Source organism: Schistocerca cancellata, chromosome 6 (genome assembly GCF_023864275.1).
Source record: "Schistocerca cancellata isolate TAMUIC-IGC-003103 chromosome 6, iqSchCanc2.1, whole genome shotgun sequence".
Classification (NCBI taxonomy): Eukaryota; Metazoa; Arthropoda; class Insecta; order Orthoptera; family Acrididae; genus Schistocerca; species Schistocerca cancellata.
In genome coordinates, this window is record NC_064631.1 from 4,398,573 (window position 1) to 4,426,219 (window position 27,647).

A 27,647-nucleotide genomic window follows, 5' to 3' on the forward strand; every position below is an offset into this window, starting at 1 on the left:
AGGAATAAGTTCGTGGTTACTAATCAAATTTGGAACTCAACACACCTACACAACAATAGGCGGTGACGTATTTCAGAAATCACCTGCCGATTCGTAGTGTTTTGTCGTTTTCAAAGTCTTCTTGGCAAACTTGGTTAGCACATTCTCCCTCAAACAGAGTTAATTACTGCATTTTCGTACCATTACAGTAGTTTAAAAGGCTTAAGGAAGCATCTTTGTCACAACAGAAAGGTAGTTTGAAATTTGGGATGGCGACATAACAAAAAAAAAAAAAACAGGAAGGGAGCCAACAGCACCCGGGTTTCCCAGGCGGTCACCCATCCAAGTACTAGCCGGGCCCGATGATGCTTAACTTCGGTGATCGGACGAGAACCGGTGTATTCATCATGGTATGGCCGTTGGCGCTCATCTAATGTAGGAGCACGGCAGAATTCGCGTTCGGCTTTTCTCCCAACACACAAAATGTTAGTTTTCGGCCGCATTTGACGAAAGCGCTTCCTTCCGCAACCGCCAGTTCCTCGAGGACGGCGCGGGGAGGCGCGCCCGGCGTCCCAGCAGAGTGACGGCCGAATTGGCGGGCGCACCGCCGCGTGTGTGAGACGCACTGCTGCTCGTTGCACCCCCTGTCATTCGCTGGGCGCGTGCAGCCTTCGACACTAGCGGAGGACGCATCTTGTCCCTGGTGTTCAGCGGAGGGCCTGTGCGGGGTGTGGCAGTGTCGTGCTGGAGGGCCCACTGGTAGCGATGTGGGCTTCCTCGCCTCGCCTCGCCTCGCCTCGCCTCGCCTCACACCAGGTGTCTGCGTAGTTTGCAGTGCATTCGCACCATTCCTATCCCTGTCCCTGTCCCCGTCCCGACTTGTCCCGACTTTGCTCGACTGCCGCTCGCTGCCGCTCGGGTCGTGGTCCATATGACAGCGCAAGCACGACAAACGTCTGCGGGACGAGACGAGACGAGACGACTAAGGAATAAGTTCGTGGTTACAAATCAAATTTGGAACTCAACACACCTACACAACAATAGGCGGTGACGTATTTCAGAAATCACCTGCCGATTCGTAGTGTTTTGTCGTTTTCAAAGTCTTCTTGGCAAACTTGGTTAGCACATTCTCCCTCAAACTGAGTTAATTACTGCATTTTCGTTCCATTACAGTAGTTTAAAAGGCTTAAGGAAGCATCTTTGTCACAACAGAAAGGTAGTTTGAAAATTGGGCTGGCGACATAACAAAAAAAAAAAAAAAAGGAAGGGAGCCAACAGCACCCGGGTTTCCCAGGCGGTCACCCATCCAAGTACTAGCCGGGCCCGATGATGCTTAACTTCGGTGATCGGACGAGAACCGGTGTATTCATCATGGTATGGCCGTTGGCGCTCATCTAATGTAGGAGCACGGCAGAATTCGCGTTCGGCTTTTCTCCCAACACACAAAATGTTAGTTTTCGGCCGCATTTGACGAAAGCGCTTCCTTCCGCAACCGCCAGTTCCTCGAGGACGGCGCGGGGAGGCGCGCCCGGCGTCCCAGCAGAGTGACGGCCGAATTGGCGGGCGCACCGCCGCGTGTGTGAGACGCACTGCTGCTCGTTGCACCCCCTGTCATTCGCTGGGCGCGTGCAGCCTTCGACACTAGCGGAGGACGCATCTTGTCCCTGGTGTTCAGCGGAGGGCCTGTGCGGGGTGTGGCAGTGTCGTGCTGGAGGGCCCACTGGTAGCGATGTGGGCTTCCTCGCCTCGCCTCGCCTCGCCTCGCCTCGCCTCACACCAGGTGTCTGCGTAGTTTGCAGTGCATTCGCACCATTCCTATCCCTGTCCCTGTCCCCGTCCCGACTTGTCCCGACTTTGCTCGACTGCCGCTCGCTGCCGCTCGGGTCGTGGTCCATATGACAGCGCAAGCACGACAAACGTCTGCGGGACGAGACGAGACGAGACGAGACGAGACGACTAAGGAATAAATTCGTGGTTACAAATCAAATTTGGAACTCTACACTCCTACACAACAATAGGCGGTGACGTATTTCAGAAATCACCTGCCGATTCGTACTGTTTTGTCGTTTTCAAAGTCTTTTTGGCAAACTTGGTTAGCACATTCTCCCTCAAACTGAGTTAATTACTGCATTTTCGTACCATTACAGTAGTTTAAAAGGCTTAAGGAAGCATCTTTGTCACAACAGAAAGGTAGTTTGAAATTTGGGATGGCGACATAACAAAAAAAAAAAAAAACAGGAAGGGAGCCAACAGCACCCGGGTTTCCCAGGCGGTCACCCATCCAAGTACTAGCCGGGCCCGATGATGCTTAACTTCGGTGATCGGACGAGAACCGGTGTATTCATCATGGTATGGCCGTTGGCGCTCATCTAATGTAGGAGCACGGCAGAATTCGCGTTCGGCTTTTCTCCCAACACACAAAATGTTAGTTTTCGGCCGCATTTGACGAAAGCGCTTCCTTCCGCAACCGCCAGTTCCTCGAGGACGGCGCGGGGAGGCGCGCCCGGTGTCCCAGCAGAGTGACGGCCGAATTGGCGGGCGCACCGCCGCGTGTGTGAGACGCACTGCTGCTCGTTGCACCCCCTGTCATTCGCTGGGCGCGTGCAGCCTTCGACACTAGCGGAGGACGCATCTTGTCCCTGGTGTTCAGCGGAGGGCCTGTGCGGGGTGTGGCAGTGTCGTGCTGGAGGGCCCACTGGTAGCGATGTGGGCTTCCTCGCCTCGCCTCGCCTCGCCTCGCCTCGCCTCACACCAGGTGTCTGCGTAGTTTGCAGTGCATTCGCACCATTCCTATCCCTGTCCCTGTCCCCGTCCCGACTTGTCCCGACTTTGCTCGACTGCCGCTCGCTGCCGCTCGGGTCGTGGTCCATATGACAGCGCAAGCACGACAAACGTCTGCGGGACGAGACGAGACGAGACGAGACGACTAAGGAATAAGTTCGTGGTTACAAATCAAATTTGGAACTCAACACACCTACACAACAATAGGCGGTGACGTATTTCAGAAATCACCTGCCGATTCGTAGTGTTTTGTCGTTTTCAAAGTCTTCTTGGCAAACTTGGTTAGCACATTCTCCCTCAAACTGAGTTAATTACTGCATTTTCGTTCCATTACAGTAGTTTAAAAGGCTTAAGGAAGCATCCTTGTCACAACAGAAAGGTAGTTTGAAAATTGGGCTGGCGACATAACAAAAAAAAAACAGTAAGGGAGCCAACAGCACCCGGGTTTCCCAGGCGGTCACCCATCCAAGTACTAGCCGGGCCCGATGATGCTTAACTTCGGTGATCGGACGAGAACCGGTGTATTCATCATGGTATGGCCGTTGGCGCTCATCTAATGTAGGAGCACGGCAGAATTCGCGTTCGGCTTTTCTCCCAACACACAAAATGTTAGTTTTCGGCCGCATTTGACGAAAGCGCTTCCTTCCGCAACCGCCAGTTCCTCGAGGACGGCGCGGGGAGGCGCGCCCGGCGTCCCAGCAGAGTGACGGCCGAATTGGCGGGCGCACCGCCGCGTGTGTGAGACGCACTGCTGCTCGTTGCACCCCCTGTCATTCGCTGGGCGCGTGCAGCCTTCGACACTAGCGGAGGACGCATCTTGTCCCTGGTGTTCAGCGGAGGGCCTGTGCGGGGTGTGGCAGTGTCGTGCTGGAGGGCCCACTGGTAGCGATGTGGGCTTCCTCGCCTCGCCTCGCCTCGCCTCGCCTCGCCTCACACCAGGTGTCTGCGTAGTTTGCAGTGCATTCGCACCATTCCTATCCCTGTCCCTGTCCCCGTCCCGACTTGTCCCGACTTTGCTCGACTGCCGCTCGCTGCCGCTCGGGTCGTGGTCCATATGACAGCGCAAGCACGACAAACGTCTGCGGGACGAGACGAGACGAGACGAGACGACTAAGGAATAAGTTCGTGGTTACAAATCAAATTTGGAACTCAACACACCTACACAACAATAGGCGGTGACGTATTTCAGAAATCACCTGCCGATTCGTAGTGTTTTGTCGTTTTCAAAGTCTTCTTGGCAAACTTGGTTAGCACATTCTCCCTCAAACTGAGTTAATTACTGCATTTTCGTTCCATTACAGTAGTTTAAAAGGCTTAAGGAAGCATCCTTGTCACAACAGAAAGGTAGTTTGAAAATTGGGCTGGCGACATAACAAAAAAAAAAAACAGTAAGGGAGCCAACAGCACCCGGGTTTCCCAGGCGGTCACCCATCCAAGTACTAGCCGGGCCCGATGATGCTTAACTTCGGTGATCGGACGAGAACCGGTGTATTCATCATGGTATGGCCGTTGGCGCTCATCTAATGTAGGAGCACGGCAGAATTCGCGTTCGGCTTTTCTCCCAACACACAAAATGTTAGTTTTCGGCCGCATTTGACGAAAGCGCTTCCTTCCGCAACCGCCAGTTCCTCGAGGACGGCGCGGGGAGGCGCGCCCGGCGTCCCAGCAGAGTGACGGCCGAATTGGCGGGCGCACCGCCGCGTGTGTGAGACGCACTGCTGCTCGTTGCACCCCCTGTCATTCGCTGGGCGCGTGCAGCCTTCGACACTAGCGGAGGACGCATCTTGTCCCTGGTGTTCAGCGGAGGGCCTGTGCGGGGTGTGGCAGTGTCGTGCTGGAGGGCCCACTGGTAGCGATGTGGGCTTCCTCGCCTCGCCTCGCCTCGCCTCGCCTCGCCTCACACCAGGTGTCTGCGTAGTTTGCAGTGCATTCGCACCATTCCTATCCCTGTCCCTGTCCCCGTCCCGACTTGTCCCGACTTTGCTCGACTGCCGCTCGCTGCCGCTCGGGTCGTGGTCCATATGACAGCGCAAGCACGACAAACGTCTGCGGGTCGAGACGAGTCGAGACGAGACGAGACGACTAAGGAATAAGTTCGTGGTTACAAATCAAATTTGGAACTCAACACACCTACACAACAATAGGCGGTGACGTATTTCAGAAATCACCTGCCGATTCGTAGTGTTTTGTCGTTTTCAAAGTCTTCTTGGCAAACTTGGTTAGCACATTCTCCCTCAAACTGAGTTAATTACTGCATTTTCGTTCCATTACAGTAGTTTAAAAGGCTTAAGGAAGCATCCTTGTCACAACAGAAAGGTAGTTTGAAAATTGGGCTGGCGACATAACAAAAAAAAAACAGTAAGGGAGCCAACAGCACCCGGGTTTCCCAGGCGGTCACCCATCCAAGTACTAGCCGGGCCCGATGACGCTTAACTTCGGTGATCGGACGAGAACCGGTGTATTCACCATGGTATGGCCGTTGGCGCTCATCTAATGTAGGAGCACGGCAGAATTCGCGTTCGGCTTTTCTCCCAACACACAAAATGTTAGTTTTCGGCCGCATTTGACGAAAGCGCTTCCTTCCGCAACCGCCAGTTCCTCGAGGACGGCGCGGGGAGGCGCGCCCGGCGTCCCAGCAGAGTGACGGCCGAATTGGCGGGCGCACCGCCGCGTGTGTGAGACGCACTGCTGCTCGTTGCACCCCCTGTCATTCGCTGGGCGCGTGCAGCCTTCGACACTAGCGGAGGACGCATCTTGTCCCTGGTGTTCAGCGGAGGGCCTGTGCGGAGTGTGGCAGTGTCGTGCTGGAGGGCCCACTGGTAGCGATGTGGGCTTCCTCGCCTCGCCTCGCCTCGCCTCGCCTCGCCTCACACCAGGTGTCTGCGTAGTTTGCAGTGCATTCGCACCATTCCTATCCCTGTCCCTGTCCCCGTCCCGACTTGTCCCGACTTTGCTCGACTGCCGCTAGCTGCCGCTCGGGTCGTGGTCCATATGACAGCGCAAGCACGACAAACGTTTGCGGGTCGAGACGAGTCGAGACGAGACGAGACGACTAAGGAATAAGTTCGTGGTTACAAATCAAATTTGGAACTCAACACACCTACACAACAATAGGCGATGACGTATTTCAGAAATCACCTGCCGATTCGTAGTGTTTTGTCGTTTTCAAAGTCTTCTTGGCAAACTTGGTTAGCACATTCTCCCTCAAACTGAGTTAATTACTGCATTTTCGTTCCATTACAGTAGTTTAAAAGGCTTAAGGAAGCATCTTTGTCACAACAGAAAGGTAGTTTGAAAATTGGGCTGGCGACATAACAAAAAAAAACAGTAAGGGAGCCAACAGCACCCGGGTTTCCCAGGCGGTCACCCATCCAAGTACTAGCCGGGCCCGATGATGCTTAACTTCGGTGATCGGACGAGAACCGGTGTATTCATCATGGTATGGCCGTTGGCGCTCATCTAATGTAGGAGCACGGCAGAATTCGCGTTCGGCTTTTCTCCCAACACACAAAATGTTAGTTTTCGGCCGCATTTGACGAAAGCGCTTCCTTCCGCAACCGCCAGTTCCTCGAGGACGGCGCGGGGAGGCGCGCCCGGCGTCCCAGCAGAGTGACGGCCGAATTGGCGGGCGCACCGCCGCGTGTGTGAGACGCACTGCTGCTCGTTGCACCCCCTGTCATTCGCTGGGCGCGTGCAGCCTTCGACACTAGCGGAGGACGCATCTTGTCCCTGGTGTTCAGCGGAGGGCCTGTGCGGGGTGTGGCAGTGTCGTGCTGGAGGGCCCACTGGTAGCGATGTGGGCTTCCTCGCCTCGCCTCGCCTCGCCTCGCCTCGCCTCACACCAGGTGTCTGCGTAGTTTGCAGTGCATTCGCACCATTCCTATCCCTGTCCCTGTCCCCGTCCCGACTTGTCCCGACTTTGCTCGACTGCCGCTCGCTGCCGCTCGGGTCGTGGTCCATATGACAGCGCAAGCACGACAAACGTCTGCGGGTCGAGACGAGTCGAGACGAGACGAGACGACTAAGGAATAAGTTCGTGGTTACAAATCAAATTTGGAACTCAACACACCTACACAACAATAGGCGGTGACGTATTTCAGAAATCACCTGCCGATTCGTAGTGTTTTGTCGTTTTCAAAGTCTTCTTGGCAAACTTGGTTAGCACATTCTCCCTCAAACTGAGTTAATTACTGCATTTTCGTTCCATTACAGTAGTTTAAAAGGCTTAAGGAAGCATCCTTGTCACAACAGAAAGGTAGTTTGAAAATTGGGCTGGCGACATAACAAAAAAAAAACAGTAAGGGAGCCAACAGCACCCGGGTTTCCCAGGCGGTCACCCATCCAAGTACTAGCCGGGCCCGATGACGCTTAACTTCGGTGATCGGACGAGAACCGGTGTATTCACCATGGTATGGCCGTTGGCGCTCATCTAATGTAGGAGCACGGCAGAATTCGCGTTCGGCTTTTCTCCCAACACACAAAATGTTAGTTTTCGGCCGCATTTGACGAAAGCGCTTCCTTCCGCAACCGCCAGTTCCTCGAGGACGGCGCGGGGAGGCGCGCCCGGCGTCCCAGCAGAGTGACGGCCGAATTGGCGGGCGCACCGCCGCGTGTGTGAGACGCACTGCTGCTCGTTGCACCCCCTGTCATTCGCTGGGCGCGTGCAGCCTTCGACACTAGCGGAGGACGCATCTTGTCCCTGGTGTTCAGCGGAGGGCCTGTGCGGAGTGTGGCAGTGTCGTGCTGGAGGGCCCACTGGTAGCGATGTGGGCTTCCTCGCCTCGCCTCGCCTCGCCTCGCCTCGCCTCACACCAGGTGTCTGCGTAGTTTGCAGTGCATTCGCACCATTCCTATCCCTGTCCCTGTCCCCGTCCCGACTTGTCCCGACTTTGCTCGACTGCCGCTAGCTGCCGCTCGGGTCGTGGTCCATATGACAGCGCAAGCACGACAAACGTTTGCGGGTCGAGACGAGTCGAGACGAGACGAGACGACTAAGGAATAAGTTCGTGGTTACAAATCAAATTTGGAACTCAACACACCTACACAACAATAGGCGATGACGTATTTCAGAAATCACCTGCCGATTCGTAGTGTTTTGTCGTTTTCAAAGTCTTCTTGGCAAACTTGGTTAGCACATTCTCCCTCAAACTGAGTTAATTACTGCATTTTCGTTCCATTACAGTAGTTTAAAAGGCTTAAGGAAGCATCTTTGTCACAACAGAAAGGTAGTTTGAAAATTGGGCTGGCGACATAACAAAAAAAAACAGTAAGGGAGCCAACAGCACCCGGGTTTCCCAGGCGGTCACCCATCCAAGTACTAGCCGGGCCCGATGATGCTTAACTTCGGTGATCGGACGAGAACCGGTGTATTCATCATGGTATGGCCGTTGGCGCTCATCTAATGTAGGAGCACGGCAGAATTCGCGTTCGGCTTTTCTCCCAACACACAAAATGTTAGTTTTCGGCCGCATTTGACGAAAGCGCTTCCTTCCGCAACCGCCAGTTCCTCGAGGACGGCGCGGGGAGGCGCGCCCGGCGTCCCAGCAGAGTGACGGCCGAATTGGCGGGCGCACCGCCGCGTGTGTGAGACGCACTGCTGCTCGTTGCACCCCCTGTCATTCGCTGGGCGCGTGCAGCCTTCGACACTAGCGGAGGACGCATCTTGTCCCTGGTGTTCAGCGGAGGGCCTGTGCGGGGTGTGGCAGTGTCGTGCTGGAGGGCCCACTGGTAGCGATGTGGGCTTCCTCGCCTCGCCTCGCCTCGCCTCGCCTCGCCTCACACCAGGTGTCTGCGTAGTTTGCAGTGCATTCGCACCATTCCTATCCCTGTCCCTGTCCCCGTCCCGACTTGTCCCGACTTTGCTCGACTGCCGCTCGCTGCCGCTCGGGTCGTGGTCCATATGACAGCGCAAGCACGACAAACGTCTGCGGGACGAGACGAGACGAGACGACTAAGGAATAAGTTCGTGGTTACAAATCAAATTTGGAACTCAACACACCTACACAACAATAGGCGGTGACGTATTTCAGAAATCACCTGCCGATTCGTAGTGTTTTGTCGTTTTCAAAGTCTTCTTGGCAAACTTGGTTAGCACATTCTCCCTCAAACTGAGTTAATTACTGCATTTTCGTTCCATTACAGTAGTTTAAAAGGCTTAAGGAAGCATCTTTGTCACAACAGAAAGGTAGTTTGAAAATTGGGCTGGCGACATAAAAAAAAAAAAAACAGTAAGGGAGCCAACAGCACCCGGGTTTCCCAGGCGGTCACCCATCCAAGTACTGGCCGGGCCCGATGATGCTTAACTTCGGTGATCGGACGAGAACCGGTGTATTCATCATGGTATGGCCGTTGGCGCTCATCTAATGTAGGAGCACGGCAGAATTCGCGTTCGGCTTTTCTCCCAACACACAAAATGTTAGTTTTCGGCCGCATTTGACGAAAGCGCTTCCTTCCGCAACCGCCAGTTCCTCGAGGACGGCGCGGGGAGGCGCGCCCGGCGTCCCAGCAGAGTGACGGCCGAATTGGCGGGCGCACCGCCGCGTGTGTGAGACGCACTGCTGCTCGTTGCACCCCCTGTCATTCGCTGGGCGCGTGCAGCCTTCGACACTAGCGGAGGACGCATCTTGTCCCTGGTGTTCAGCGGAGGGCCTGTGCGGGGTGTGGCAGTGTCGTGCTGGAGGGCCCACTGGTAGCGATGTGGGCTTCCTCGCCTCGCCTCGCCTCGCCTCGCCTCGCCTCACACCAGGTGTCTGCGTAGTTTGCAGTGCATTCGCACCATTCCTATCCCTGTCCCTGTCCCCGTCCCGACTTGTCCCGACTTTGCTCGACTGCCGCTCGCTGCCGCTCGGGTCGTGGTCCATATGACAGCGCAAGCACGACAAACGTCTGCGGGACGAGACGAGACGAGACGAGACGACTAAGGAATAAGTTCGTGGTTACAAATCAAATTTGGAACTCAACACACCTACACAACAATAGGCGGTGACGTATTTCAGAAATCACCTGCCGATTCGTAGTGTTTTGTCGTTTTCAAAGTCTTCTTGGCAAACTTGGTTAGCACATTCTCCCTCAAACTGAGTTAATTACTGCATTTTCGTTCCATTACAGTAGTTTAAAAGGCTTAAGGAAGCATCCTTGTCACAACAGAAAGGTAGTTTGAAAATTGGGCTGGCGACATAACAAAAAAAAAAAACAGTAAGGGAGCCAACAGCACCCGGGTTTCCCAGGCGGTCACCCATCCAAGTACTAGCCGGGCCCGATGATGCTTAACTTCGGTGATCGGACGAGAACCGGTGTATTCATCATGGTATGGCCGTTGGCGCTCATCTAATGTAGGAGCACGGCAGAATTCGCGTTCGGCTTTTCTCCCAACACACAAAATGTTAGTTTTCGGCCGCATTTGACGAAAGCGCTTCCTTCCGCAACCGCCAGTTCCTCGAGGACGGCGCGGGGAGGCGCGCCCGGCGTCCCAGCAGAGTGACGGCCGAATTGGCGGGCGCACCGCCGCGTGTGTGAGACGCACTGCTGCTCGTTGCACCCCCTGTCATTCGCTGGGCGCGTGCAGCCTTCGACACTAGCGGAGGACGCATCTTGTCCCTGGTGTTCAGCGGAGGGCCTGTGCGGGGTGTGGCAGTGTCGTGCTGGAGGGCCCACTGGTAGCGATGTGGGCTTCCTCGCCTCGCCTCGCCTCGCCTCGCCTCGCCTCACACCAGGTGTCTGCGTAGTTTGCAGTGCATTCGCACCATTCCTATCCCTGTCCCTGTCCCCGTCCCGACTTGTCCCGACTTTGCTCGACTGCCGCTCGCTGCCGCTCGGGTCGTGGTCCATATGACAGCGCAAGCACGACAAACGTCTGCGGGACGAGACGAGACGAGACGAGACGACTAAGGAATAAGTTCGTGGTTACAAATCAAATTTGGAACTCAACACACCTACACAACAATAGGCGGTGACGTATTTCAGAAATCACCTGCCGATTCGTAGTGTTTTGTCGTTTTCAAAGTCTTCTTGGCAAACTTGGTTAGCACATTCTCCCTCAAACTGAGTTAATTACTGCATTTTCGTTCCATTACAGTAGTTTAAAAGGCTTAAGGAAGCATCCTTGTCACAACAGAAAGGTAGTTTGAAAATTGGGCTGGCGACATAACAAAAAAAAAAAACAGTAAGGGAGCCAACAGCACCCGGGTTTCCCAGGCGGTCACCCATCCAAGTACTAGCCGGGCCCGATGATGCTTAACTTCGGTGATCGGACGAGAACCGGTGTATTCATCATGGTATGGCCGTTGGCGCTCATCTAATGTAGGAGCACGGCAGAATTCGCGTTCGGCTTTTCTCCCAACACACAAAATGTTAGTTTTCGGCCGCATTTGACGAAAGCGCTTCCTTCCGCAACCGCCAGTTCCTCGAGGACGGCGCGGGGAGGCGCGCCCGGCGTCCCAGCAGAGTGACGGCCGAATTGGCGGGCGCACCGCCGCGTGTGTGAGACGCACTGCTGCTCGTTGCACCCCCTGTCATTCGCTGGGCGCGTGCAGCCTTCGACACTAGCGGAGGACGCATCTTGTCCCTGGTGTTCAGCGGAGGGCCTGTGCGGGGTGTGGCAGTGTCGTGCTGGAGGGCCCACTGGTAGCGATGTGGGCTTCCTCGCCTCGCCTCGCCTCGCCTCGCCTCGCCTCACACCAGGTGTCTGCGTAGTTTGCAGTGCATTCGCACCATTCCTATCCCTGTCCCTGTCCCCGTCCCGACTTGTCCCGACTTTGCTCGACTGCCGCTCGCTGCCGCTCGGGTCGTGGTCCATATGACAGCGCAAGCACGACAAACGTCTGCGGGTCGAGACGAGTCGAGACGAGACGAGACGACTAAGGAATAAGTTCGTGGTTACAAATCAAATTTGGAACTCAACACACCTACACAACAATAGGCGGTGACGTATTTCAGAAATCACCTGCCGATTCGTAGTGTTTTGTCGTTTTCAAAGTCTTCTTGGCAAACTTGGTTAGCACATTCTCCCTCAAACTGAGTTAATTACTGCATTTTCGTTCCATTACAGTAGTTTAAAAGGCTTAAGGAAGCATCCTTGTCACAACAGAAAGGTAGTTTGAAAATTGGGCTGGCGACATAACAAAAAAAAAACAGTAAGGGAGCCAACAGCACCCGGGTTTCCCAGGCGGTCACCCATCCAAGTACTAGCCGGGCCCGATGACGCTTAACTTCGGTGATCGGACGAGAACCGGTGTATTCACCATGGTATGGCCGTTGGCGCTCATCTAATGTAGGAGCACGGCAGAATTCGCGTTCGGCTTTTCTCCCAACACACAAAATGTTAGTTTTCGGCCGCATTTGACGAAAGCGCTTCCTTCCGCAACCGCCAGTTCCTCGAGGACGGCGCGGGGAGGCGCGCCCGGCGTCCCAGCAGAGTGACGGCCGAATTGGCGGGCGCACCGCCGCGTGTGTGAGACGCACTGCTGCTCGTTGCACCCCCTGTCATTCGCTGGGCGCGTGCAGCCTTCGACACTAGCGGAGGACGCATCTTGTCCCTGGTGTTCAGCGGAGGGCCTGTGCGGAGTGTGGCAGTGTCGTGCTGGAGGGCCCACTGGTAGCGATGTGGGCTTCCTCGCCTCGCCTCGCCTCGCCTCGCCTCGCCTCACACCAGGTGTCTGCGTAGTTTGCAGTGCATTCGCACCATTCCTATCCCTGTCCCTGTCCCCGTCCCGACTTGTCCCGACTTTGCTCGACTGCCGCTAGCTGCCGCTCGGGTCGTGGTCCATATGACAGCGCAAGCACGACAAACGTTTGCGGGTCGAGACGAGTCGAGACGAGACGAGACGACTAAGGAATAAGTTCGTGGTTACAAATCAAATTTGGAACTCAACACACCTACACAACAATAGGCGATGACGTATTTCAGAAATCACCTGCCGATTCGTAGTGTTTTGTCGTTTTCAAAGTCTTCTTGGCAAACTTGGTTAGCACATTCTCCCTCAAACTGAGTTAATTACTGCATTTTCGTTCCATTACAGTAGTTTAAAAGGCTTAAGGAAGCATCTTTGTCACAACAGAAAGGTAGTTTGAAAATTGGGCTGGCGACATAACAAAAAAAAACAGTAAGGGAGCCAACAGCACCCGGGTTTCCCAGGCGGTCACCCATCCAAGTACTAGCCGGGCCCGATGATGCTTAACTTCGGTGATCGGACGAGAACCGGTGTATTCATCATGGTATGGCCGTTGGCGCTCATCTAATGTAGGAGCACGGCAGAATTCGCGTTCGGCTTTTCTCCCAACACACAAAATGTTAGTTTTCGGCCGCATTTGACGAAAGCGCTTCCTTCCGCAACCGCCAGTTCCTCGAGGACGGCGCGGGGAGGCGCGCCCGGCGTCCCAGCAGAGTGACGGCCGAATTGGCGGGCGCACCGCCGCGTGTGTGAGACGCACTGCTGCTCGTTGCACCCCCTGTCATTCGCTGGGCGCGTGCAGCCTTCGACACTAGCGGAGGACGCATCTTGTCCCTGGTGTTCAGCGGAGGGCCTGTGCGGGGTGTGGCAGTGTCGTGCTGGAGGGCCCACTGGTAGCGATGTGGGCTTCCTCGCCTCGCCTCGCCTCGCCTCGCCTCGCCTCACACCAGGTGTCTGCGTAGTTTGCAGTGCATTCGCACCATTCCTATCCCTGTCCCTGTCCCCGTCCCGACTTGTCCCGACTTTGCTCGACTGCCGCTCGCTGCCGCTCGGGTCGTGGTCCATATGACAGCGCAAGCACGACAAACGTCTGCGGGACGAGACGAGACGAGACGACTAAGGAATAAGTTCGTGGTTACAAATCAAATTTGGAACTCAACACACCTACACAACAATAGGCGGTGACGTATTTCAGAAATCACCTGCCGATTCGTAGTGTTTTGTCGTTTTCAAAGTCTTCTTGGCAAACTTGGTTAGCACATTCTCCCTCAAACTGAGTTAATTACTGCATTTTCGTTCCATTACAGTAGTTTAAAAGGCTTAAGGAAGCATCTTTGTCACAACAGAAAGGTAGTTTGAAAATTGGGCTGGCGACATAAAAAAAAAAAAAACAGTAAGGGAGCCAACAGCACCCGGGTTTCCCAGGCGGTCACCCATCCAAGTACTGGCCGGGCCCGATGATGCTTAACTTCGGTGATCGGACAAGAACCGGTGTATTCATCATGGTATGGCCGTTGGCGCTCATCTAATGTAGGAGCACGGCAGAATTCGCGTTCGGCTTTTCTCCCAACACACAAAATGTTAGTTTTCGGCCGCATTTGACGAAAGCGCTTCCTTCCGCAACCGCCAGTTCCTCGAGGACGGCGCGGGGAGGCGCGCCCGGCGTCCCAGCAGAGTGACGGCCGAATTGGCGGGCGCACCGCCGCGTGTGTGAGACGCACTGCTGCTCGTTGCACCCCCTGTCATTCGCTGGGCGCGTGCAGCCTTCGACACTAGCGGAGGACGCATCTTGTCCCTGGTGTTCAGCGGAGGGCCTGTGCGGGGTGTGGCAGTGTCGTGCTGGAGGGCCCACTGGTAGCGATGTGGGCTTCCTCGCCTCGCCTCGCCTCGCCTCGCCTCACACCAGGTGTCTGCGTAAGTTTGCAGTGCATTCGCACCATTCCTATCCCTGTCCCTGTCCCCGTCCCGACTTGTCCCGACTTTGCTCGACTGCCGCTCGCTGCCGCTCGGGTCGTGGTCCATATGACAGCGCAAGCACGACAAACGTCTGCGGGACGAGACGAGACGAGACGACTAAGGAATAAGTTCGTGGTTACAAATCAAATTTGGAACTCAACACACCTACACAACAATAGGCGGTGACGTATTTCAGAAATCACCTGCCGATTCGTAGTGTTTTGTCGTTTTCAAAGTCTTCTTGGCAAACTTGGTTAGCACATTCTCCCTCAAACTGAGTTAATTACTGCATTTTCGTTCCATTACAGTAGTTTAAAAGGCTTAAGGAAGCATCTTTGTCACAACAGAAAGGTAGTTTGAAAATTGGGCTGGCGACATAACAAAAAAAAAACAGTAAGGGAGCCAACAGCACCCGGGTTTCCCAGGCGGTCACCCATCCAAGTACTAGCCGGGCCCGATGATGCTTAACTTCGGTGATCGGACGAGAACCGGTGTATTCATCATGGTATGGCCGTTGGCGCTCATCTAATGTAGGAGCACGGCAGAATTCTCGTTCGGCTTTTCTCCCAACACACAAAATGTTAGTTTTCGGCCGCATTTGACGAAAGCGCTTCCTTCCGCAACCGCCAGTTCCTCGAGGACGGCGCGGGGGGGCGCGCCCGGCGTCCCAGCAGAGTGACGGCCGAATTGGCGGGCGCACCGCCGCGTGTGTGAGACGCACTGCTGCTCGTTGCACCCCCTGTCATTCGCTGGGCGCGTGCAGCCTTCGACACTAGCGGAGGACGCATCTTGTCCCTGGTGTTCAGCGGAGGGCCTGTGCGGGGTGTGGCAGTATCGTGCTGGAGGGCCCACTGGTAGCGATGTGGGCTTCCTCGCCTCGCCTCGCCTCGCCTCGCCTCACACCAGGTGTCTGCGTAAGTTTGCAGTGCATTCGCACCATTCCTATCCCTGTCCCTGTCCCCGTCCCGACTTGTCCCGACTTTGCTCGACTGCCGCTCGCTGCCGCTCGGGTCGTAGTCCATATGACAGCGCAAGCACGACAAACGTCTGCGGGACGAGACGAGACGAGACGACTAAGGAATAAATTCGTGGTTACAAATCAAATTTGGAACTCTACACTCCTACACAACAATAGGCGGTGACGTATTTCAGAAATCACCTGCCGATTCGTACTGTTTTGTCGTTTTCAAAGTCTTTTTGGCAAACTTGGTTAGCACATTCTCCCTCAAACTGAGTTAATTACTGCATTTTCGTACCATTACAGTAGTTTAAAAGGCTTAAGGAAGCATCTTTGTCACAACAGAAAGGTAGTTTGAAATTTGGGATGGCGACATAACAAAAAAAAAAAAAAACAGGAAGGGAGCCAACAGCACCCGGGTTTCCCAGGCGGTCACCCATCCAAGTACTAGCCGGGCCCGATGATGCTTAACTTCGGTGATCGGACGAGAACCGGTGTATTCATCATGGTATGGCCGTTGGCGCTCATCTAATGTAGGAGCACGGCAGAATTCGCGTTCGGCTTTTCTCCCAACACACAAAATGTTAGTTTTCGGCCGCATTTGACGAAAGCGCTTCCTTCCGCAACCGCCAGTTCCTCGAGGACGGCGCGGGGAGGCGCGCCCGGCGTCCCAGCAGAGTGACGGCCGAATTGGCGGGCGCACCGCCGCGTGTGTGAGACGCACTGCTGCTCGTTGCACCCCCTGTCATTCGCTGGGCGCGTGCAGCCTTCGACACTAGCGGAGGACGCATCTTGTCCCTGGTGTTCAGCGGAGGGCCTGTGCGGGGTGTGGCAGTGTCGTGCTGGAGGGCCCACTGGTAGCGATGTGGGCTTCCTCGCCTCGCCTCGCCTCGCCTCGCCTCGCCTCACACCAGGTGTCTGCGTAGTTTGCAGTGCATTCGCACCATTCCTATCCCTGTCCCTGTCCCCGTCCCGACTTGTCCCGACTTTGCTCGACTGCCGCTCGCTGCCGCTCGGGTCGTGGTCCATATGACAGCGCAAGCACGACAAACGTCTGCGGGACGAGACGAGACGAGACGAGACGACTAAGGAATAAGTTCGTGGTTACAAATCAAATTTGGAACTCAACACACCTACACAACAATAGGCGGTGACGTATTTCAGAAATCACCTGCCGATTCGTAGTGTTTTGTCGTTTTCAAAGTCTTCTTGGCAAACTTGGTTAGCACATTCTCCCTCAAACTGAGTTAATTACTGCATTTTCGTTCCATTACAGTAGTTTAAAAGGCTTAAGGAAGCATCTTTGTCACAACAGAAAGGTAGTTTGAAAATTGGGCTGGCGACATAAAAAAAAAAAAAACAGTAAGGGAGCCAACAGCACCCGGGTTTCCCAGGCGGTCACCCATCCAAGTACTAGCCGGGCCCGATGATGCTTAACTTCGGTGATCGGACAAGAACCGGTGTATTCATCATGGTATGGCCGTTGGCGCTCATCTAATGTAGGAGCACGGCAGAATTCGCGTTCGGCTTTTCTCCCAACACACAAAATGTTAGTTTTCGGCCGCATTTGACGAAAGCGCTTCCTTCCGCAACCGCCAGTTCCTCGAGGACGGCGCGGGGAGGCGCGCCCGGCGTCCCAGCAGAGTGACGGCCGAATTGGCGGGCGCACCGCCGCGTGTGTGAGACGCACTGCTGCTCGTTGCACCCCCTGTCATTCGCTGGGCGCGTGCAGCCTTCGACACTAGCGGAGGACGCATCTTGTCCCTGGTGTTCAGCGGAGGGCCTGTGCGGGGTGTGGCAGTGTCGTGCTGGAGGGCCCACTGGTAGCGATGTGGGCTTCCTCGCCTCGCCTCGCCTCGCCTCGCCTCACACCAGGTGTCTGCGTAAGTTTGCAGTGCATTCGCACCATTCCTATCCCTGTCCCTGTCCCCGTCCCGACTTGTCCCGACTTTGCTCGACTGCCGCTCGCTGCCGCTCGGGTCGTAGTCCATATGACAGCGCAAGCACGACAAACGTCTGCGGGACGAGACGAGACGAGACGACTAAGGAATAAATTCGTGGTTACAAATCAAATTTGGAACTCTACACTCCTACACAACAATAGGCGGTGACGTATTTCAGAAATCACCTGCCGATTCGTACTGTTTTGTCGTTTTCAAAGTCTTTTTGGCAAACTTGGTTAGCACATTCTCCCTCAAACTGAGTTAATTACTGCATTTTCGTACCATTACAGTAGTTTAAAAGGCTTAAGGAAGCATCTTTGTAACAACAGAAAGGTAGTTTGAAATTTGGGATGGCGACATAACAAAAAAAAAAAAAAACAGGAAGGGAGCCAACAGCACCCGGGTTTCCCAGGCGGTCACCCATCCAAGTACTAGCCGGGCCCGATGATGCTTAACTTCGGTGATCGGACGAGAACCGGTGTATTCATCATGGTATGGCCGTTGGCGCTCATCTAATGTAGGAGCACGGCAGAATTCGCGTTCGGCTTTTCTCCCAACACACAAAATGTTAGTTTTCGGCCGCATTTGACGAAAGCGCTTCCTTCCGCAACCGCCAGTTCCTCGAGGACGGCGCGGGGAGGCGCGCCCGGCGTCCCAGCAGAGTGACGGCCGAATTGGCGGGCGCACCGCCGCGTGTGTGAGACGCACTGCTGCTCGTTGCACCCCCTGTCATTCGCTGGGCGCGTGCAGCCTTCGACACTAGCGGAGGACGCATCTTGTCCCTGGTGTTCAGCGGAGGGCCTGTGCGGGGTGTGGCAGTGTCGTGCTGGAGGGCCCACTGGTAGCGATGTGGGCTTCCTCGCCTCGCCTCGCCTCGCCTCGCCTCGCCTCACACCAGGTGTCTGCGTAGTTTGCAGTGCATTCGCACCATTCCTATCCCTGTCCCTGTCCCCGTCCCGACTTGTCCCGACTTTGCTCGACTGCCGCTCGCTGCCGCTCGGGTCGTGGTCCATATGACAGCGCAAGCACGACAAACGTCTGCGGGACGAGACGAGACGAGACGAGACGACTAAGGAATAAGTTCGTGGTTACAAATCAAATTTGGAACTCAACACACCTACACAACAATAGGCGGTGACGTATTTCAGAAATCACCTGCCGATTCGTAGTGTTTTGTCGTTTTCAAAGTCTTCTTGGCAAACTTGGTTAGCACATTCTCCCTCAAACTGAGTTAATTACTGCATTTTCGTTCCATTACAGTAGTTTAAAAGGCTTAAGGAAGCATCTTTGTCACAACAGAAAGGTAGTTTGAAAATTGGGCTGGCGACATAACAAAAAAAAAAACAGTAAGGGAGCCAACAGCACCCGGGTTTCCCAGGCGGTCACCCATCCAAGTACTAGCCGGGCCCGATGATGCTTAACTTCGGTGATCGGACGAGAACCGGTGTATTCATCATGGTATGGCCGTTGGCGCTCATCTAATGTAGGAGCACGGCAGAATTCGCGTTCGGCTTTTCTCCCAACACACAAAATGTTAGTTTTCGGCCGCATTTGACGAAAGCGCTTCCTTCCGCAACCGCCAGTTCCTCGAGGACGGCGCGGGGAGGCGCGCCCGGCGTCCCAGCAGAGTGACGGCCGAATTGGCGGGCGCACCGCCGCGTGTGTGAGACGCACTGCTGGTCGTTGCACCCCCTGTCATTCGCTGGGCGCGTGCAGCCTTCGACACTAGCGGAGGACGCATCTTGTCCCTGGTGTTCAGCGGAGGGCCTGTGCGGGGTGTGGCAGTGTCGTGCTGGAGGGCCCACTGGTAGCGATGTGGGCTTCCTCGCCTCGCCTCGCCTCGCCTCGCCTCACACCAGGTGTCTGCGTAAGTTTGCAGTGCATTCGCACCATTCCTATCCCTGTCCCTGTCCCCGTCCCGACTTGTCCCGACTTTGCTCGACTGCCGCTCGCTGCCGCTCGGGTCGTAGTCCATATGACAGCGTAAGCACGACAAACGTCTGCGGGACGAGACGAGACGAGACGACTAAGGAATAAATTCGTGGTTACAAATCAAATTTGGAACTCTACACTCCTACACAACAATAGGCGGTGACGTATTTCAGAAATCATCTGCCGATTCGTACTGTTTTGTCGTTTTCAAAGTCTTCTTGGCAAACTTGGTTAGCACATTCTCCCTCAAACAGAGTTAATTACTGCATTTTCGTACCATTACAGTAGTTTAAAAGGCTTAAGGAAGCATCTTTGTCACAACAGAAAGGTAGTTTGAAAATTGGGCTGGCGACATAACAAAAAAAAAAAAACAGGAAGGGAGCCAACAGCACCCGGGTTTCCCAGGCGGTCACCCATCAAGTACTAGACGGGCCCGATGATGCTTAACTTCGGTGATCGGACGAGAACCGGTGTATTCATCATGGTATGGCCGTTGGCGCTCATCTAATGTAGGAGCACGGCAGAATTCTCGTTCGGCTTTTCTCCCAACACACAAAATGTTAGTTTTCGGCCGCATTTGACGAAAGCGCTTCCTTCCGCAACCGCCAGTTCCTCGAGGACGGCGCGGGAAGGCGCGCCCGGCGTCCCAGCAGAGTGACGGCCGAATTGGCGGGCGCACCACCGCGTGTGTGAGACGCACTGCTGCTCGTTGCACCCCCTGTCATTCGCTGGGCGCGTGCAGCCTTTGACACAAGCGGAGGACGCATCTTGTCCCTGGTGTTCAGCGGAAGGCCTGTGCGGGGTGTGGCAGTGTCGTGCTGGAGGGCCCACTGGTAGCGATGTGGGCTTCCTCGCCTCGCCTCGCCTCGCCTCGCCTCACACCAGGTGTCTGCGTAAGTTTGCAGTGCATTCGCACCATTCCTATCCCTGTCCCTGTCCCCGTCCCGACTTGTCCCGACTTTGCTCGACTGCCGCTCGCTGCCGCTCGGGTCGTAGTCCATATGACAGCGTAAGCACGACAAACGTCTGCGGGACGAGACGAGACGAGACGACTAAGGAATAAATTCGTGGTTACAAATCAAATTTGGAACTCTACACTCCTACACAACAATAGGCGGTGACGTATTTCAGAAATCATCTGCCGATTCGTACTGTTTTGTCGTTTTCAAAGTCTTCTTGGCAAACTTGGTTAGCACATTCTCCCTCAAACAGAGTTAATTACTGCATTTTCGTACCATTACAGTAGTTTAAAAGGCTTAAGGAAGCATCTTTGTCACAACAGAAAGGTAGTTTGAAAATTGGGCTGGCGACATAACAAAAAAAAAAAACAGGAAGGGAGCCAACAGCACCCGGGTTTCCCAGGCGGTCACCCATCAAGTACTAGACGGGCCCGATGATGCTTAACTTCGGTGATCGGACGAGAACCGGTGTATTCATCATGGTATGGCCGTTGGCGCTCATCTAATGTAGGAGCACGGCAGAATTCTCGTTCGGCTTTTCTCCCAACACACAAAATGTTAGTTTTCGGCCGCATTTGACGAAAGCGCTTCCTTCCGCAACCGCCAGTTCCTCGAGGACGGCGCGGGAAGGCGCGCCCGGCGTCCCAGCAGAGTGACGGCCGAATTGGCGGGCGCACCGCCGCGTGTGTGAGACGCACTGCTGCTCGTTGCACCCCCTGTCATTCGCTGGGCGCGTGCAGCCTTTGACACAAGCGGAGGACGCATCTTGTCCCTGGTGTTCAGCGGAAGGCCTGTGCGGGGTGTGGCAGTGTCGTGCTGGAGGGCCCACTGGTATGGATGTGGGCTTCCTCGCCTCGCCTCGCCTCGCCTCGCCTCGCCTCACACCAGGTGTCTGCGTAGTTTGCAGTGCATTCGCACCATTCCTGTCCCTGTCCCTGTCCCCGTCCCGACTTGTCCCGACTTTGCTCGACTGCCGCTCGCTGCCGCTCGGGTCGTGGTCCATATGACAGCGCAAGCACGACAAACGTCTGCGGGACGAGACGAGACGAGACGAGACGACTAAGGAATAAATTCGTGGTTACAAATCAAATTTGGAACTCTACACTCCTACACAACAATAGGCGGTGACGTATTTCAGAAATCACCTGCCGATTCGTACTGTTTTGTCGTTTTCAAAGTCTTTTTGGCAAACTTGGTTAGCACATTCTCCCTCAAACTGAGTTAATTACTGCATTTTCGTACCATTACAGTAGTTTAAAAGGCTTAAGGAAGCATCTTTGTCACAACAGAAAGGTAGTTTGAAATTTGGGATGGCGACATAACAAAAAAAAAAAAAACAGGAAGGGAGCCAACAGCACCCGGGTTTCCCAGGCGATCACCCATCCAAGTACTAGCCGGGCCCGATGATGCTTAACTTCGGTGATCGGACGAGAACCGGTGTATTCATCATGGTATGGCCGTTGGCGCTCACCTAATGTAGGAGCACGGCAGAATTCGCGTTCGGCTTTTCTCCCAACACACAAAATGTTAGTTTTCGGCCGCATTTGACGAAAGCGCTTCCTTCCGCAACCGCCAGTTCCTCGAGGACGGCGCGGGGAGGCGCGCCCGGCGTCCCAGCAGAGTGACGGCCGAATTGGCGGGCGCACCGCCGCGTGTGTGAGACGCACTGCTGCTCGTTGCACCCCCTGTCATTCGCTGGGCGCGTGCAGCCTTCGACACTAGCGGAGGACGCATCTTGTCCCTGGTGTTCAGCGGAGGGCCTGTGCGGGGTGTGGCAGTGTCGTGCTGGAGGGCCCACTGGTAGCGATGTGGGCTTCCTCGCCTCGCCTCGCCTCGCCTCGCCTCGCCTCACACCAGGTGTCTGCGTAGTTTGCAGTGCATTCGCACCATTCCTATCCCTGTCCCTGTCCCCGTCCCGACTTGTCCCGACTTTGCTCGACTGCCGCTCGCTGCCGCTCGGGTCGTGGTCCATATGACAGCGCAAGCACGACAAACGTCTGCGGGACGAGACGAGACGAGACGAGACGACTAAGGAATAAGTTCGTGGTTACAAATCAAATTTGGAACTCAACACACCTACACAACAATAGGCGGTGACGTATTTCAGAAATCACCTGCCGATTCGTAGTGTTTTGTCGTTTTCAAAGTCTTCTTGGCAAACTTGGTTAGCACATTCTGCCTCAAACTGAGTTAATTACTGCATTTTCGTTCCATTACAGTAGTTTAAAAGGCTTAAGGAAGCATCTTTGTCACAACAGAAAGGTAGTTTGAAAATTGGGCTGGCGACATAACAAAAAAAAAACAGGAAGGGAGCCAACAGCACCCGGGTTTCCCAGGCGGTCACCCATCCAAGTACTAGCCGGGCCCGATGATGCTTAACTTCGGTGATCGGACGAGAACCGGTGTATTCATCATGGTATGGCCGTTGGCGCTCATCTAATGTAGGAGCACGGCAGAATTCGCGTTCGGCTTTTCTCCCAACACACAAAATGTTAGTTTTCGGCCGCATTTGACGAAAGCGCTTCCTTCCGCAACCGCCAGTTCCTCGAGGACGGCGCGGGGAGGCGCGCCCGGCGTCCCAGCAGAGTGACGGCCGAATTGGCGGGCGCACCGCCGCGTGTGTGAGACGCACTGCTGCTCGTTGCACCCCCTGTCATTCGCTGGGCGCGTGCAGCCTTCGACACTAGCGGAGGACGCATCTTGTCCCTGGTGTTCAGCGGAGGGCCTGTGCGGGGTGTGGCAGTGTCGTGCTGGAGGGCCCACTGGTAGCGATGTGGGCTTCCTCGCCTCGCCTCGCCTCGCCTCGCCTCACACCAGGTGTCTGCGTAAGTTTGCAGTGCATTCGCACCATTCCTATCCCTGTCCCTGTCCCCGTCCCGACTTGTCCCGACTTTGCTCGACTGCCGCTCGCTGCCGCTCGGGTCGTAGTCCATATGACAGCGCAAGCACGACAAACGTCTGCGGGACGAGACGAGACGAGACGACTAAGGAATAAATTCGTGGTTACAAATCAAATTTGGAACTCTACACTCCTACACAACAATAGGCGGTGACGTATTTCAGAAATCATCTGCCGATTCGTACTGTTTTGTCGTTTTCAAAGTCTTCTTGGCAAACTTGGTTAGCACATTCTCCCTCAAACAGAGTTAATTACTGCATTTTCGTACCATTACAGTAGTTTAAAAGGCTTAAGGAAGCATCTTTGTCACAACAGAAAGGTAGTTTGAAAATTGGGCTGGCGACATAACAAAAAAAAAAAACAGGAAGGGAGCCAACAGCACCCGGGTTTCCCAGGCGGTCACCCATCCAAGTACTAGACGGGCCCGATGATGCTTAACTTCGGTGATCGGACGAGAACCGGTGTATTCATCATGGTATGGCCGTTGGCGCTCATCTAATGTAGGAGCACGGCAGAATTCGCGTTCGGCTTTTCTCCCAACACACAAAATGTTAGTTTTCGGCCGCATTTGACGAAAGCGCTTCCTTCCGCAACCGCCAGTTCCTCGAGGACGGCGCGGGAAGGCGCGCCCGGCGTCCCAGCAGAGTGACGGCCGAATTGGCGGGCGCACCGCCGCGTGTGTGAGACGCACTGCTGCTCGTTGCACCCCCTGTCATTCGCTGGGCGCGTGCAGCCTTTGACACAAGCGGAGGACGCATCTTGTCCCTGGTGTTCAGCGGAAGGCCTGTGCGGGGTGTGGCAGTGTCGTGCTGGAGGGCCCACTGGTAGCGATGTGGGCTTCCTCGCCTCGCCTCGCCTCGCCTCGCCTCACACCAGGTGTCTGCGTAGTTTGCAGTGCATTCGCACCATTCCTGTCCCTGTCCCTGTCCCCGTCCCGACTTGTCCCGACTTTGCTCGACTGCCGCTCGCTGCCGCTCGGGTCGTGGTCCATATGACAGCGCAAGCACGACAAACGTCTGCGGGACGAGACGAGACGAGACGAGACGACTAAGGAATAAATTCGTGGTTACAAATCAAATTTGGAACTCTACACTCCTACACAACAATAGGCGGTGACGTATTTCAGAAATCACCTGCCGATTCGTACTGTTTTGTCGTTTTCAAAGTCTTTTTGGCAAACTTGGTTAGCACATTCTCCCTCAAACTGAGTTAATTACTGCATTTTCGTACCATTACAGTAGTTTAAAAGGCTTAAGGAAGCATCTTTGTCACAACAGAAAGGTAGTTTGAAATTTGGGATGGCGACATAACAAAAAAAAAAAAAAAACAGGAAGGGAGCCAACAGCACCCGGGTTTCCCAGGCGGTCACCCATCCAAGTACTAGCCGGGCCCGATGATGCTTAACTTCGGTGATCGGACGAGAACCGGTGTATTCATCATGGTATGGCCGTTGGCGCTCATCTAATGTAGGAGCACGGCAGAATTCGCGTTCGGCTTTTCTCCCAACACACAAAATGTTAGTTTTCGGCCGCATTTGACGAAAGCGCTTCCTTCCGCAACCGCCAGTTCCTCGAGGACGGCGCGGGGAGGCGCGCCCGGCGTCCCAGCAGAGTGACGGCCGAATTGGCGGGCGCACCGCCGCGTGTGTGAGACGCACTGCTGCTCGTTGCACCCCCTGTCATTCGCTGGGCGCGTGCAGCCTTCGACACTAGCGGAGGACGCATCTTGTCCCTGGTGTTCAGCGGAGGGCCTGTGCGGGGTGTGGCAGTGTCGTGCTGGAGGGCCCACTGGTAGCGATGTGGGCTTCCTCGCCTCGCCTCGCCTCGCCTCGCCTCGCCTCACACCAGGTGTCTGCGTAGTTTGCAGTGCATTCGCACCATTCCTATCCCTGTCCCTGTCCCCGTCCCGACTTGTCCCGACTTTGCTCGACTGCCGCTCGCTGCCGCTCGGGTCGTGGTCCATATGACAGCGCAAGCACGACAAACGTCTGCGGGACGAGACGAGACGAGACGAGACGACTAAGGAATAAGTTCGTGGTTACAAATCAAATTTGGAACTCAACACACCTACACAACAATAGGCGGTGACGTATTTCAGAAATCACCTGCCGATTCGTAGTGTTTTGTCGTTTTCAAAGTCTTCTTGGCAAACTTGGTTAGCACATTCTCCCTCAAACTGAGTTAATTACTGCATTTTCGTTCCATTACAGTAGTTTAAAAGGCTTAAGGAAGCATCTTTGTCACAACAGAAAGGTAGTTTGAAAATTGGGCTGGCGACATAACAAAAAAAAAAACAGTAAGGGAGCCAACAGCACCCGGGTTTCCCAGGCGGTCACCCATCCAAGTACTAGCCGGGCCCGATGATGCTTAACTTCGGTGATCGGACGAGAACCGGTGTATTCATCATGGTATGGCCGTTGGCGCTCATGTAATGTAGGAGCACGGCGGAATTCGCGTTCGGCTTTTCTCCCAACACACAAAATGTTAGTTTTCGGCCGCATTTGACGAAAGCGCTTCCTTCCGCAACCGCCAGTTCCTCGAGGACGGCGCGGGGAGGCGCGCCCGGCGTCCCAGCAGAGTGACGGCCGAATTGGCGGGCGCACCGCCGCTGTGTGAGACGCACTGCTGCTCGTTGCACCCCCTGTCATTCGCTGGGCGCGTGCAGCCTTCGACACTAGCGGAGGACGCATCTTGTCCCTGGTGTTCAGCGGAGGGCCTGTGCGGGGTGTGGCAGTGTCGTGCTGGAGGGCCCACTGGTAGCGATGTGGGCTTCCTCGCCTCGCCTCGCCTCGCCTCGCCTCACACCAGGTGTCTGCGTAAGTTTGCAGTGCATTCGCACCATTCCTGTCCCTGTCCCTGTCCCCGTCCCGACTTGTCCCGACTTTGCTCGACTGCCGCTCGCTGCCGCTCGGGTCGTAGTCCATATGACAGCGCAAGCACGACAAACGTCTGCGGGACGAGACGAGACGAGACGACTAAGGAATAAATTCGTGGTTACAAATCAAATTTGGAACTCTACACTCCTACACAACAATAGGCGGTGACGTATTTCAGAAATCATCTGCCGATTCGTACTGTTTTGTCGTTTTCAAAGTCTTCTTGGCAAACTTGGTTAGCACATTCTCCCTCAAACAGAGTTAATTACTGCATTTTCGTACCATTACAGTAGTTTAAAAGGCTTAAGGAAGCATCTTTGTCACAACAGAAAGGTAGTTTGAAAATTGGGCTGGCGACATAACAAAAAAAAAAAACAGGAAGGGAGCCAACAGCACCCGGGTTTCCCAGGCGGTCACCCATCCAAGTACTAGACGGGCCCGATGATGCTTAACTTCGGTGATCGGACGAGAACCGGTGTATTCATCATGGTATGGCCGTTGGCGCTCATCTAATGTAGGAGCACGGCAGAATTCTCGTTCGGCTTTTCTCCCAACACACAAAATGTTAGTTTTCGGCCGCATTTGACGAAAGCGCTTCCTTCCGCAACCGCCAGTTCCTCGAGGACGGCGCGGGAAGGCGCGCCCGGCGTCCCAGCAGAGTGACGGCCGAATTGGCGGGCGCACCGCCGCGTGTGTGAGACGCACTGCTGCTCGTTGCACCCCCTGTCATTCGCTGGGCGCGTGCAGCCTTTGACACAAGCGGAGGACGCATCTTGTCCCTGGTGTTCAGCGGAAGGCCTGTGCGGGGTGTGGCAGTGTCGTGCTGGAGGGCCCACTGGTAGCGATGTGGGCTTCCTCGCCTCGCCTCGCCTCGCCTCGCCTCGCCTCACACCAGGTGTCTGCGTAGTTTGCAGTGCATTCGCACCATTCCTGTCCCTGTCCCTGTCCCCGTCCCGACTTGTCCCGACTTTGCTCGACTGCCGCTCGCTGCCGCTCGGGTCGTGGTCCATATGACAGCGCAAGCACGACAAACGTCTGCGGGACGAGACGAGACGAGACGAGACGACTAAGGAATAAATTCGTGGTTACAAATCAAATTTGGAACTCTACACTCCTACACAACAATAGGCGGTGACGTATTTCAGAAATCACCTGCCGATTCGTACTGTTTTGTCGTTTTCAAAGTCTTTTTGGCAAACTTGGTTAGCACATTCTCCCTCAAACTGAGTTAATTACTGCATTTTCGTACCATTACAGTAGTTTAAAAGGCTTAAGGAAGCATCTTTGTCACAACAGAAAGGTAGTTTGAAATTTGGGATGGCGACATAACAAAAAAAAAAAAAAACAGGAAGGGAGCCAACAGCACCCGGGTTTCCCAGGCGGTCACCCATCCAAGTACTAGCCGGGCCCGATGATGCTTAACTTCGGTGATCGGACGAGAACCGGTGTATTCATCATGGTATGGCCGTTGGCGCTCATCTAATGTAGGAGCACGGCAGAATTCGCGTTCGGCTTTTCTCCCAACACACAAAATGTTAGTTTTCGGCCGCATTTGACGAAAGCGCTTCCTTCCGCAACCGCCAGTTCCTCGATGACGGCGCGGGGAGGCGCGCCCGGCGTCCCAGCAGAGTGACGGCCGAATTGGCGGGCGCACCGCCGCGTGTGTGAGACGCACTGCTGCTCGTTGCACCCCCTGT

The 27,647-nt window shown here is 54.9% G+C and overlaps 29 non-coding genes across 29 annotated transcripts; all 29 read right to left on the minus strand.

Moving 5' to 3' along the window:
* Window positions 1-284: 284 nt before the first annotated feature.
* LOC126088636 (5S ribosomal RNA) lies at window positions 285-403 on the minus strand. Its single transcript, XR_007519997.1, has one exon. It is a non-coding gene; the product is annotated as a 5S ribosomal RNA (ribosomal RNA).
* Window positions 404-1,248: 845 nt separating this feature from the next.
* Window positions 1,249-1,367, minus strand: LOC126088637 (5S ribosomal RNA). The gene has a single exon (XR_007519998.1). It is a non-coding gene; the product is annotated as a 5S ribosomal RNA (ribosomal RNA).
* An 856-nt stretch (window positions 1,368-2,223) lies between these two features.
* Window positions 2,224-2,342, minus strand: LOC126088639 (5S ribosomal RNA). The gene has a single exon (XR_007520000.1). It is a non-coding gene; the product is annotated as a 5S ribosomal RNA (ribosomal RNA).
* An 846-nt stretch (window positions 2,343-3,188) lies between these two features.
* On the minus strand, window positions 3,189-3,307 carry LOC126088640 (5S ribosomal RNA). The gene has a single exon (XR_007520001.1). It is a non-coding gene; the product is annotated as a 5S ribosomal RNA (ribosomal RNA).
* Window positions 3,308-4,155: 848 nt separating this feature from the next.
* On the minus strand, window positions 4,156-4,274 carry LOC126088641 (5S ribosomal RNA). Its single transcript, XR_007520002.1, has one exon. It is a non-coding gene; the product is annotated as a 5S ribosomal RNA (ribosomal RNA).
* Window positions 4,275-5,125: 851 nt separating this feature from the next.
* On the minus strand, window positions 5,126-5,244 carry LOC126089174 (5S ribosomal RNA). Its single transcript, XR_007520511.1, has one exon. It is a non-coding gene; the product is annotated as a 5S ribosomal RNA (ribosomal RNA).
* Window positions 5,245-6,094: 850 nt separating this feature from the next.
* LOC126088642 (5S ribosomal RNA) lies at window positions 6,095-6,213 on the minus strand. Its single transcript, XR_007520003.1, has one exon. It is a non-coding gene; the product is annotated as a 5S ribosomal RNA (ribosomal RNA).
* An 851-nt stretch (window positions 6,214-7,064) lies between these two features.
* Window positions 7,065-7,183, minus strand: LOC126089175 (5S ribosomal RNA). The gene has a single exon (XR_007520512.1). It is a non-coding gene; the product is annotated as a 5S ribosomal RNA (ribosomal RNA).
* Window positions 7,184-8,033: 850 nt separating this feature from the next.
* On the minus strand, window positions 8,034-8,152 carry LOC126088643 (5S ribosomal RNA). Its single transcript, XR_007520004.1, has one exon. It is a non-coding gene; the product is annotated as a 5S ribosomal RNA (ribosomal RNA).
* An 842-nt stretch (window positions 8,153-8,994) lies between these two features.
* LOC126089029 (5S ribosomal RNA) lies at window positions 8,995-9,113 on the minus strand. Its single transcript, XR_007520374.1, has one exon. It is a non-coding gene; the product is annotated as a 5S ribosomal RNA (ribosomal RNA).
* Window positions 9,114-9,961: 848 nt separating this feature from the next.
* On the minus strand, window positions 9,962-10,080 carry LOC126088644 (5S ribosomal RNA). The gene has a single exon (XR_007520005.1). It is a non-coding gene; the product is annotated as a 5S ribosomal RNA (ribosomal RNA).
* An 848-nt stretch (window positions 10,081-10,928) lies between these two features.
* On the minus strand, window positions 10,929-11,047 carry LOC126088645 (5S ribosomal RNA). Its single transcript, XR_007520006.1, has one exon. It is a non-coding gene; the product is annotated as a 5S ribosomal RNA (ribosomal RNA).
* Window positions 11,048-11,898: 851 nt separating this feature from the next.
* Window positions 11,899-12,017, minus strand: LOC126089176 (5S ribosomal RNA). Its single transcript, XR_007520513.1, has one exon. It is a non-coding gene; the product is annotated as a 5S ribosomal RNA (ribosomal RNA).
* Window positions 12,018-12,867: 850 nt separating this feature from the next.
* On the minus strand, window positions 12,868-12,986 carry LOC126088646 (5S ribosomal RNA). Its single transcript, XR_007520007.1, has one exon. It is a non-coding gene; the product is annotated as a 5S ribosomal RNA (ribosomal RNA).
* An 842-nt stretch (window positions 12,987-13,828) lies between these two features.
* Window positions 13,829-13,947, minus strand: LOC126089383 (5S ribosomal RNA). Its single transcript, XR_007520710.1, has one exon. It is a non-coding gene; the product is annotated as a 5S ribosomal RNA (ribosomal RNA).
* An 837-nt stretch (window positions 13,948-14,784) lies between these two features.
* On the minus strand, window positions 14,785-14,903 carry LOC126088647 (5S ribosomal RNA). Its single transcript, XR_007520008.1, has one exon. It is a non-coding gene; the product is annotated as a 5S ribosomal RNA (ribosomal RNA).
* Window positions 14,904-15,745: 842 nt separating this feature from the next.
* On the minus strand, window positions 15,746-15,864 carry LOC126088649 (5S ribosomal RNA). The gene has a single exon (XR_007520009.1). It is a non-coding gene; the product is annotated as a 5S ribosomal RNA (ribosomal RNA).
* An 847-nt stretch (window positions 15,865-16,711) lies between these two features.
* On the minus strand, window positions 16,712-16,830 carry LOC126089200 (5S ribosomal RNA). The gene has a single exon (XR_007520536.1). It is a non-coding gene; the product is annotated as a 5S ribosomal RNA (ribosomal RNA).
* An 842-nt stretch (window positions 16,831-17,672) lies between these two features.
* LOC126088651 (5S ribosomal RNA) lies at window positions 17,673-17,791 on the minus strand. The gene has a single exon (XR_007520011.1). It is a non-coding gene; the product is annotated as a 5S ribosomal RNA (ribosomal RNA).
* An 847-nt stretch (window positions 17,792-18,638) lies between these two features.
* Window positions 18,639-18,757, minus strand: LOC126088652 (5S ribosomal RNA). The gene has a single exon (XR_007520012.1). It is a non-coding gene; the product is annotated as a 5S ribosomal RNA (ribosomal RNA).
* Window positions 18,758-19,597: 840 nt separating this feature from the next.
* Window positions 19,598-19,715, minus strand: LOC126089413 (5S ribosomal RNA). Its single transcript, XR_007520740.1, has one exon. It is a non-coding gene; the product is annotated as a 5S ribosomal RNA (ribosomal RNA).
* Window positions 19,716-20,554: 839 nt separating this feature from the next.
* On the minus strand, window positions 20,555-20,672 carry LOC126089414 (5S ribosomal RNA). Its single transcript, XR_007520741.1, has one exon. It is a non-coding gene; the product is annotated as a 5S ribosomal RNA (ribosomal RNA).
* Window positions 20,673-21,522: 850 nt separating this feature from the next.
* LOC126089181 (5S ribosomal RNA) lies at window positions 21,523-21,641 on the minus strand. Its single transcript, XR_007520517.1, has one exon. It is a non-coding gene; the product is annotated as a 5S ribosomal RNA (ribosomal RNA).
* Window positions 21,642-22,487: 846 nt separating this feature from the next.
* Window positions 22,488-22,606, minus strand: LOC126088653 (5S ribosomal RNA). The gene has a single exon (XR_007520013.1). It is a non-coding gene; the product is annotated as a 5S ribosomal RNA (ribosomal RNA).
* Window positions 22,607-23,445: 839 nt separating this feature from the next.
* On the minus strand, window positions 23,446-23,564 carry LOC126089091 (5S ribosomal RNA). The gene has a single exon (XR_007520433.1). It is a non-coding gene; the product is annotated as a 5S ribosomal RNA (ribosomal RNA).
* An 847-nt stretch (window positions 23,565-24,411) lies between these two features.
* On the minus strand, window positions 24,412-24,530 carry LOC126088655 (5S ribosomal RNA). Its single transcript, XR_007520014.1, has one exon. It is a non-coding gene; the product is annotated as a 5S ribosomal RNA (ribosomal RNA).
* An 847-nt stretch (window positions 24,531-25,377) lies between these two features.
* LOC126088656 (5S ribosomal RNA) lies at window positions 25,378-25,496 on the minus strand. The gene has a single exon (XR_007520015.1). It is a non-coding gene; the product is annotated as a 5S ribosomal RNA (ribosomal RNA).
* An 838-nt stretch (window positions 25,497-26,334) lies between these two features.
* On the minus strand, window positions 26,335-26,453 carry LOC126089092 (5S ribosomal RNA). The gene has a single exon (XR_007520434.1). It is a non-coding gene; the product is annotated as a 5S ribosomal RNA (ribosomal RNA).
* Window positions 26,454-27,304: 851 nt separating this feature from the next.
* On the minus strand, window positions 27,305-27,423 carry LOC126088657 (5S ribosomal RNA). Its single transcript, XR_007520016.1, has one exon. It is a non-coding gene; the product is annotated as a 5S ribosomal RNA (ribosomal RNA).
* Between the last annotated feature and the right edge of the window lie 224 nt (window positions 27,424-27,647).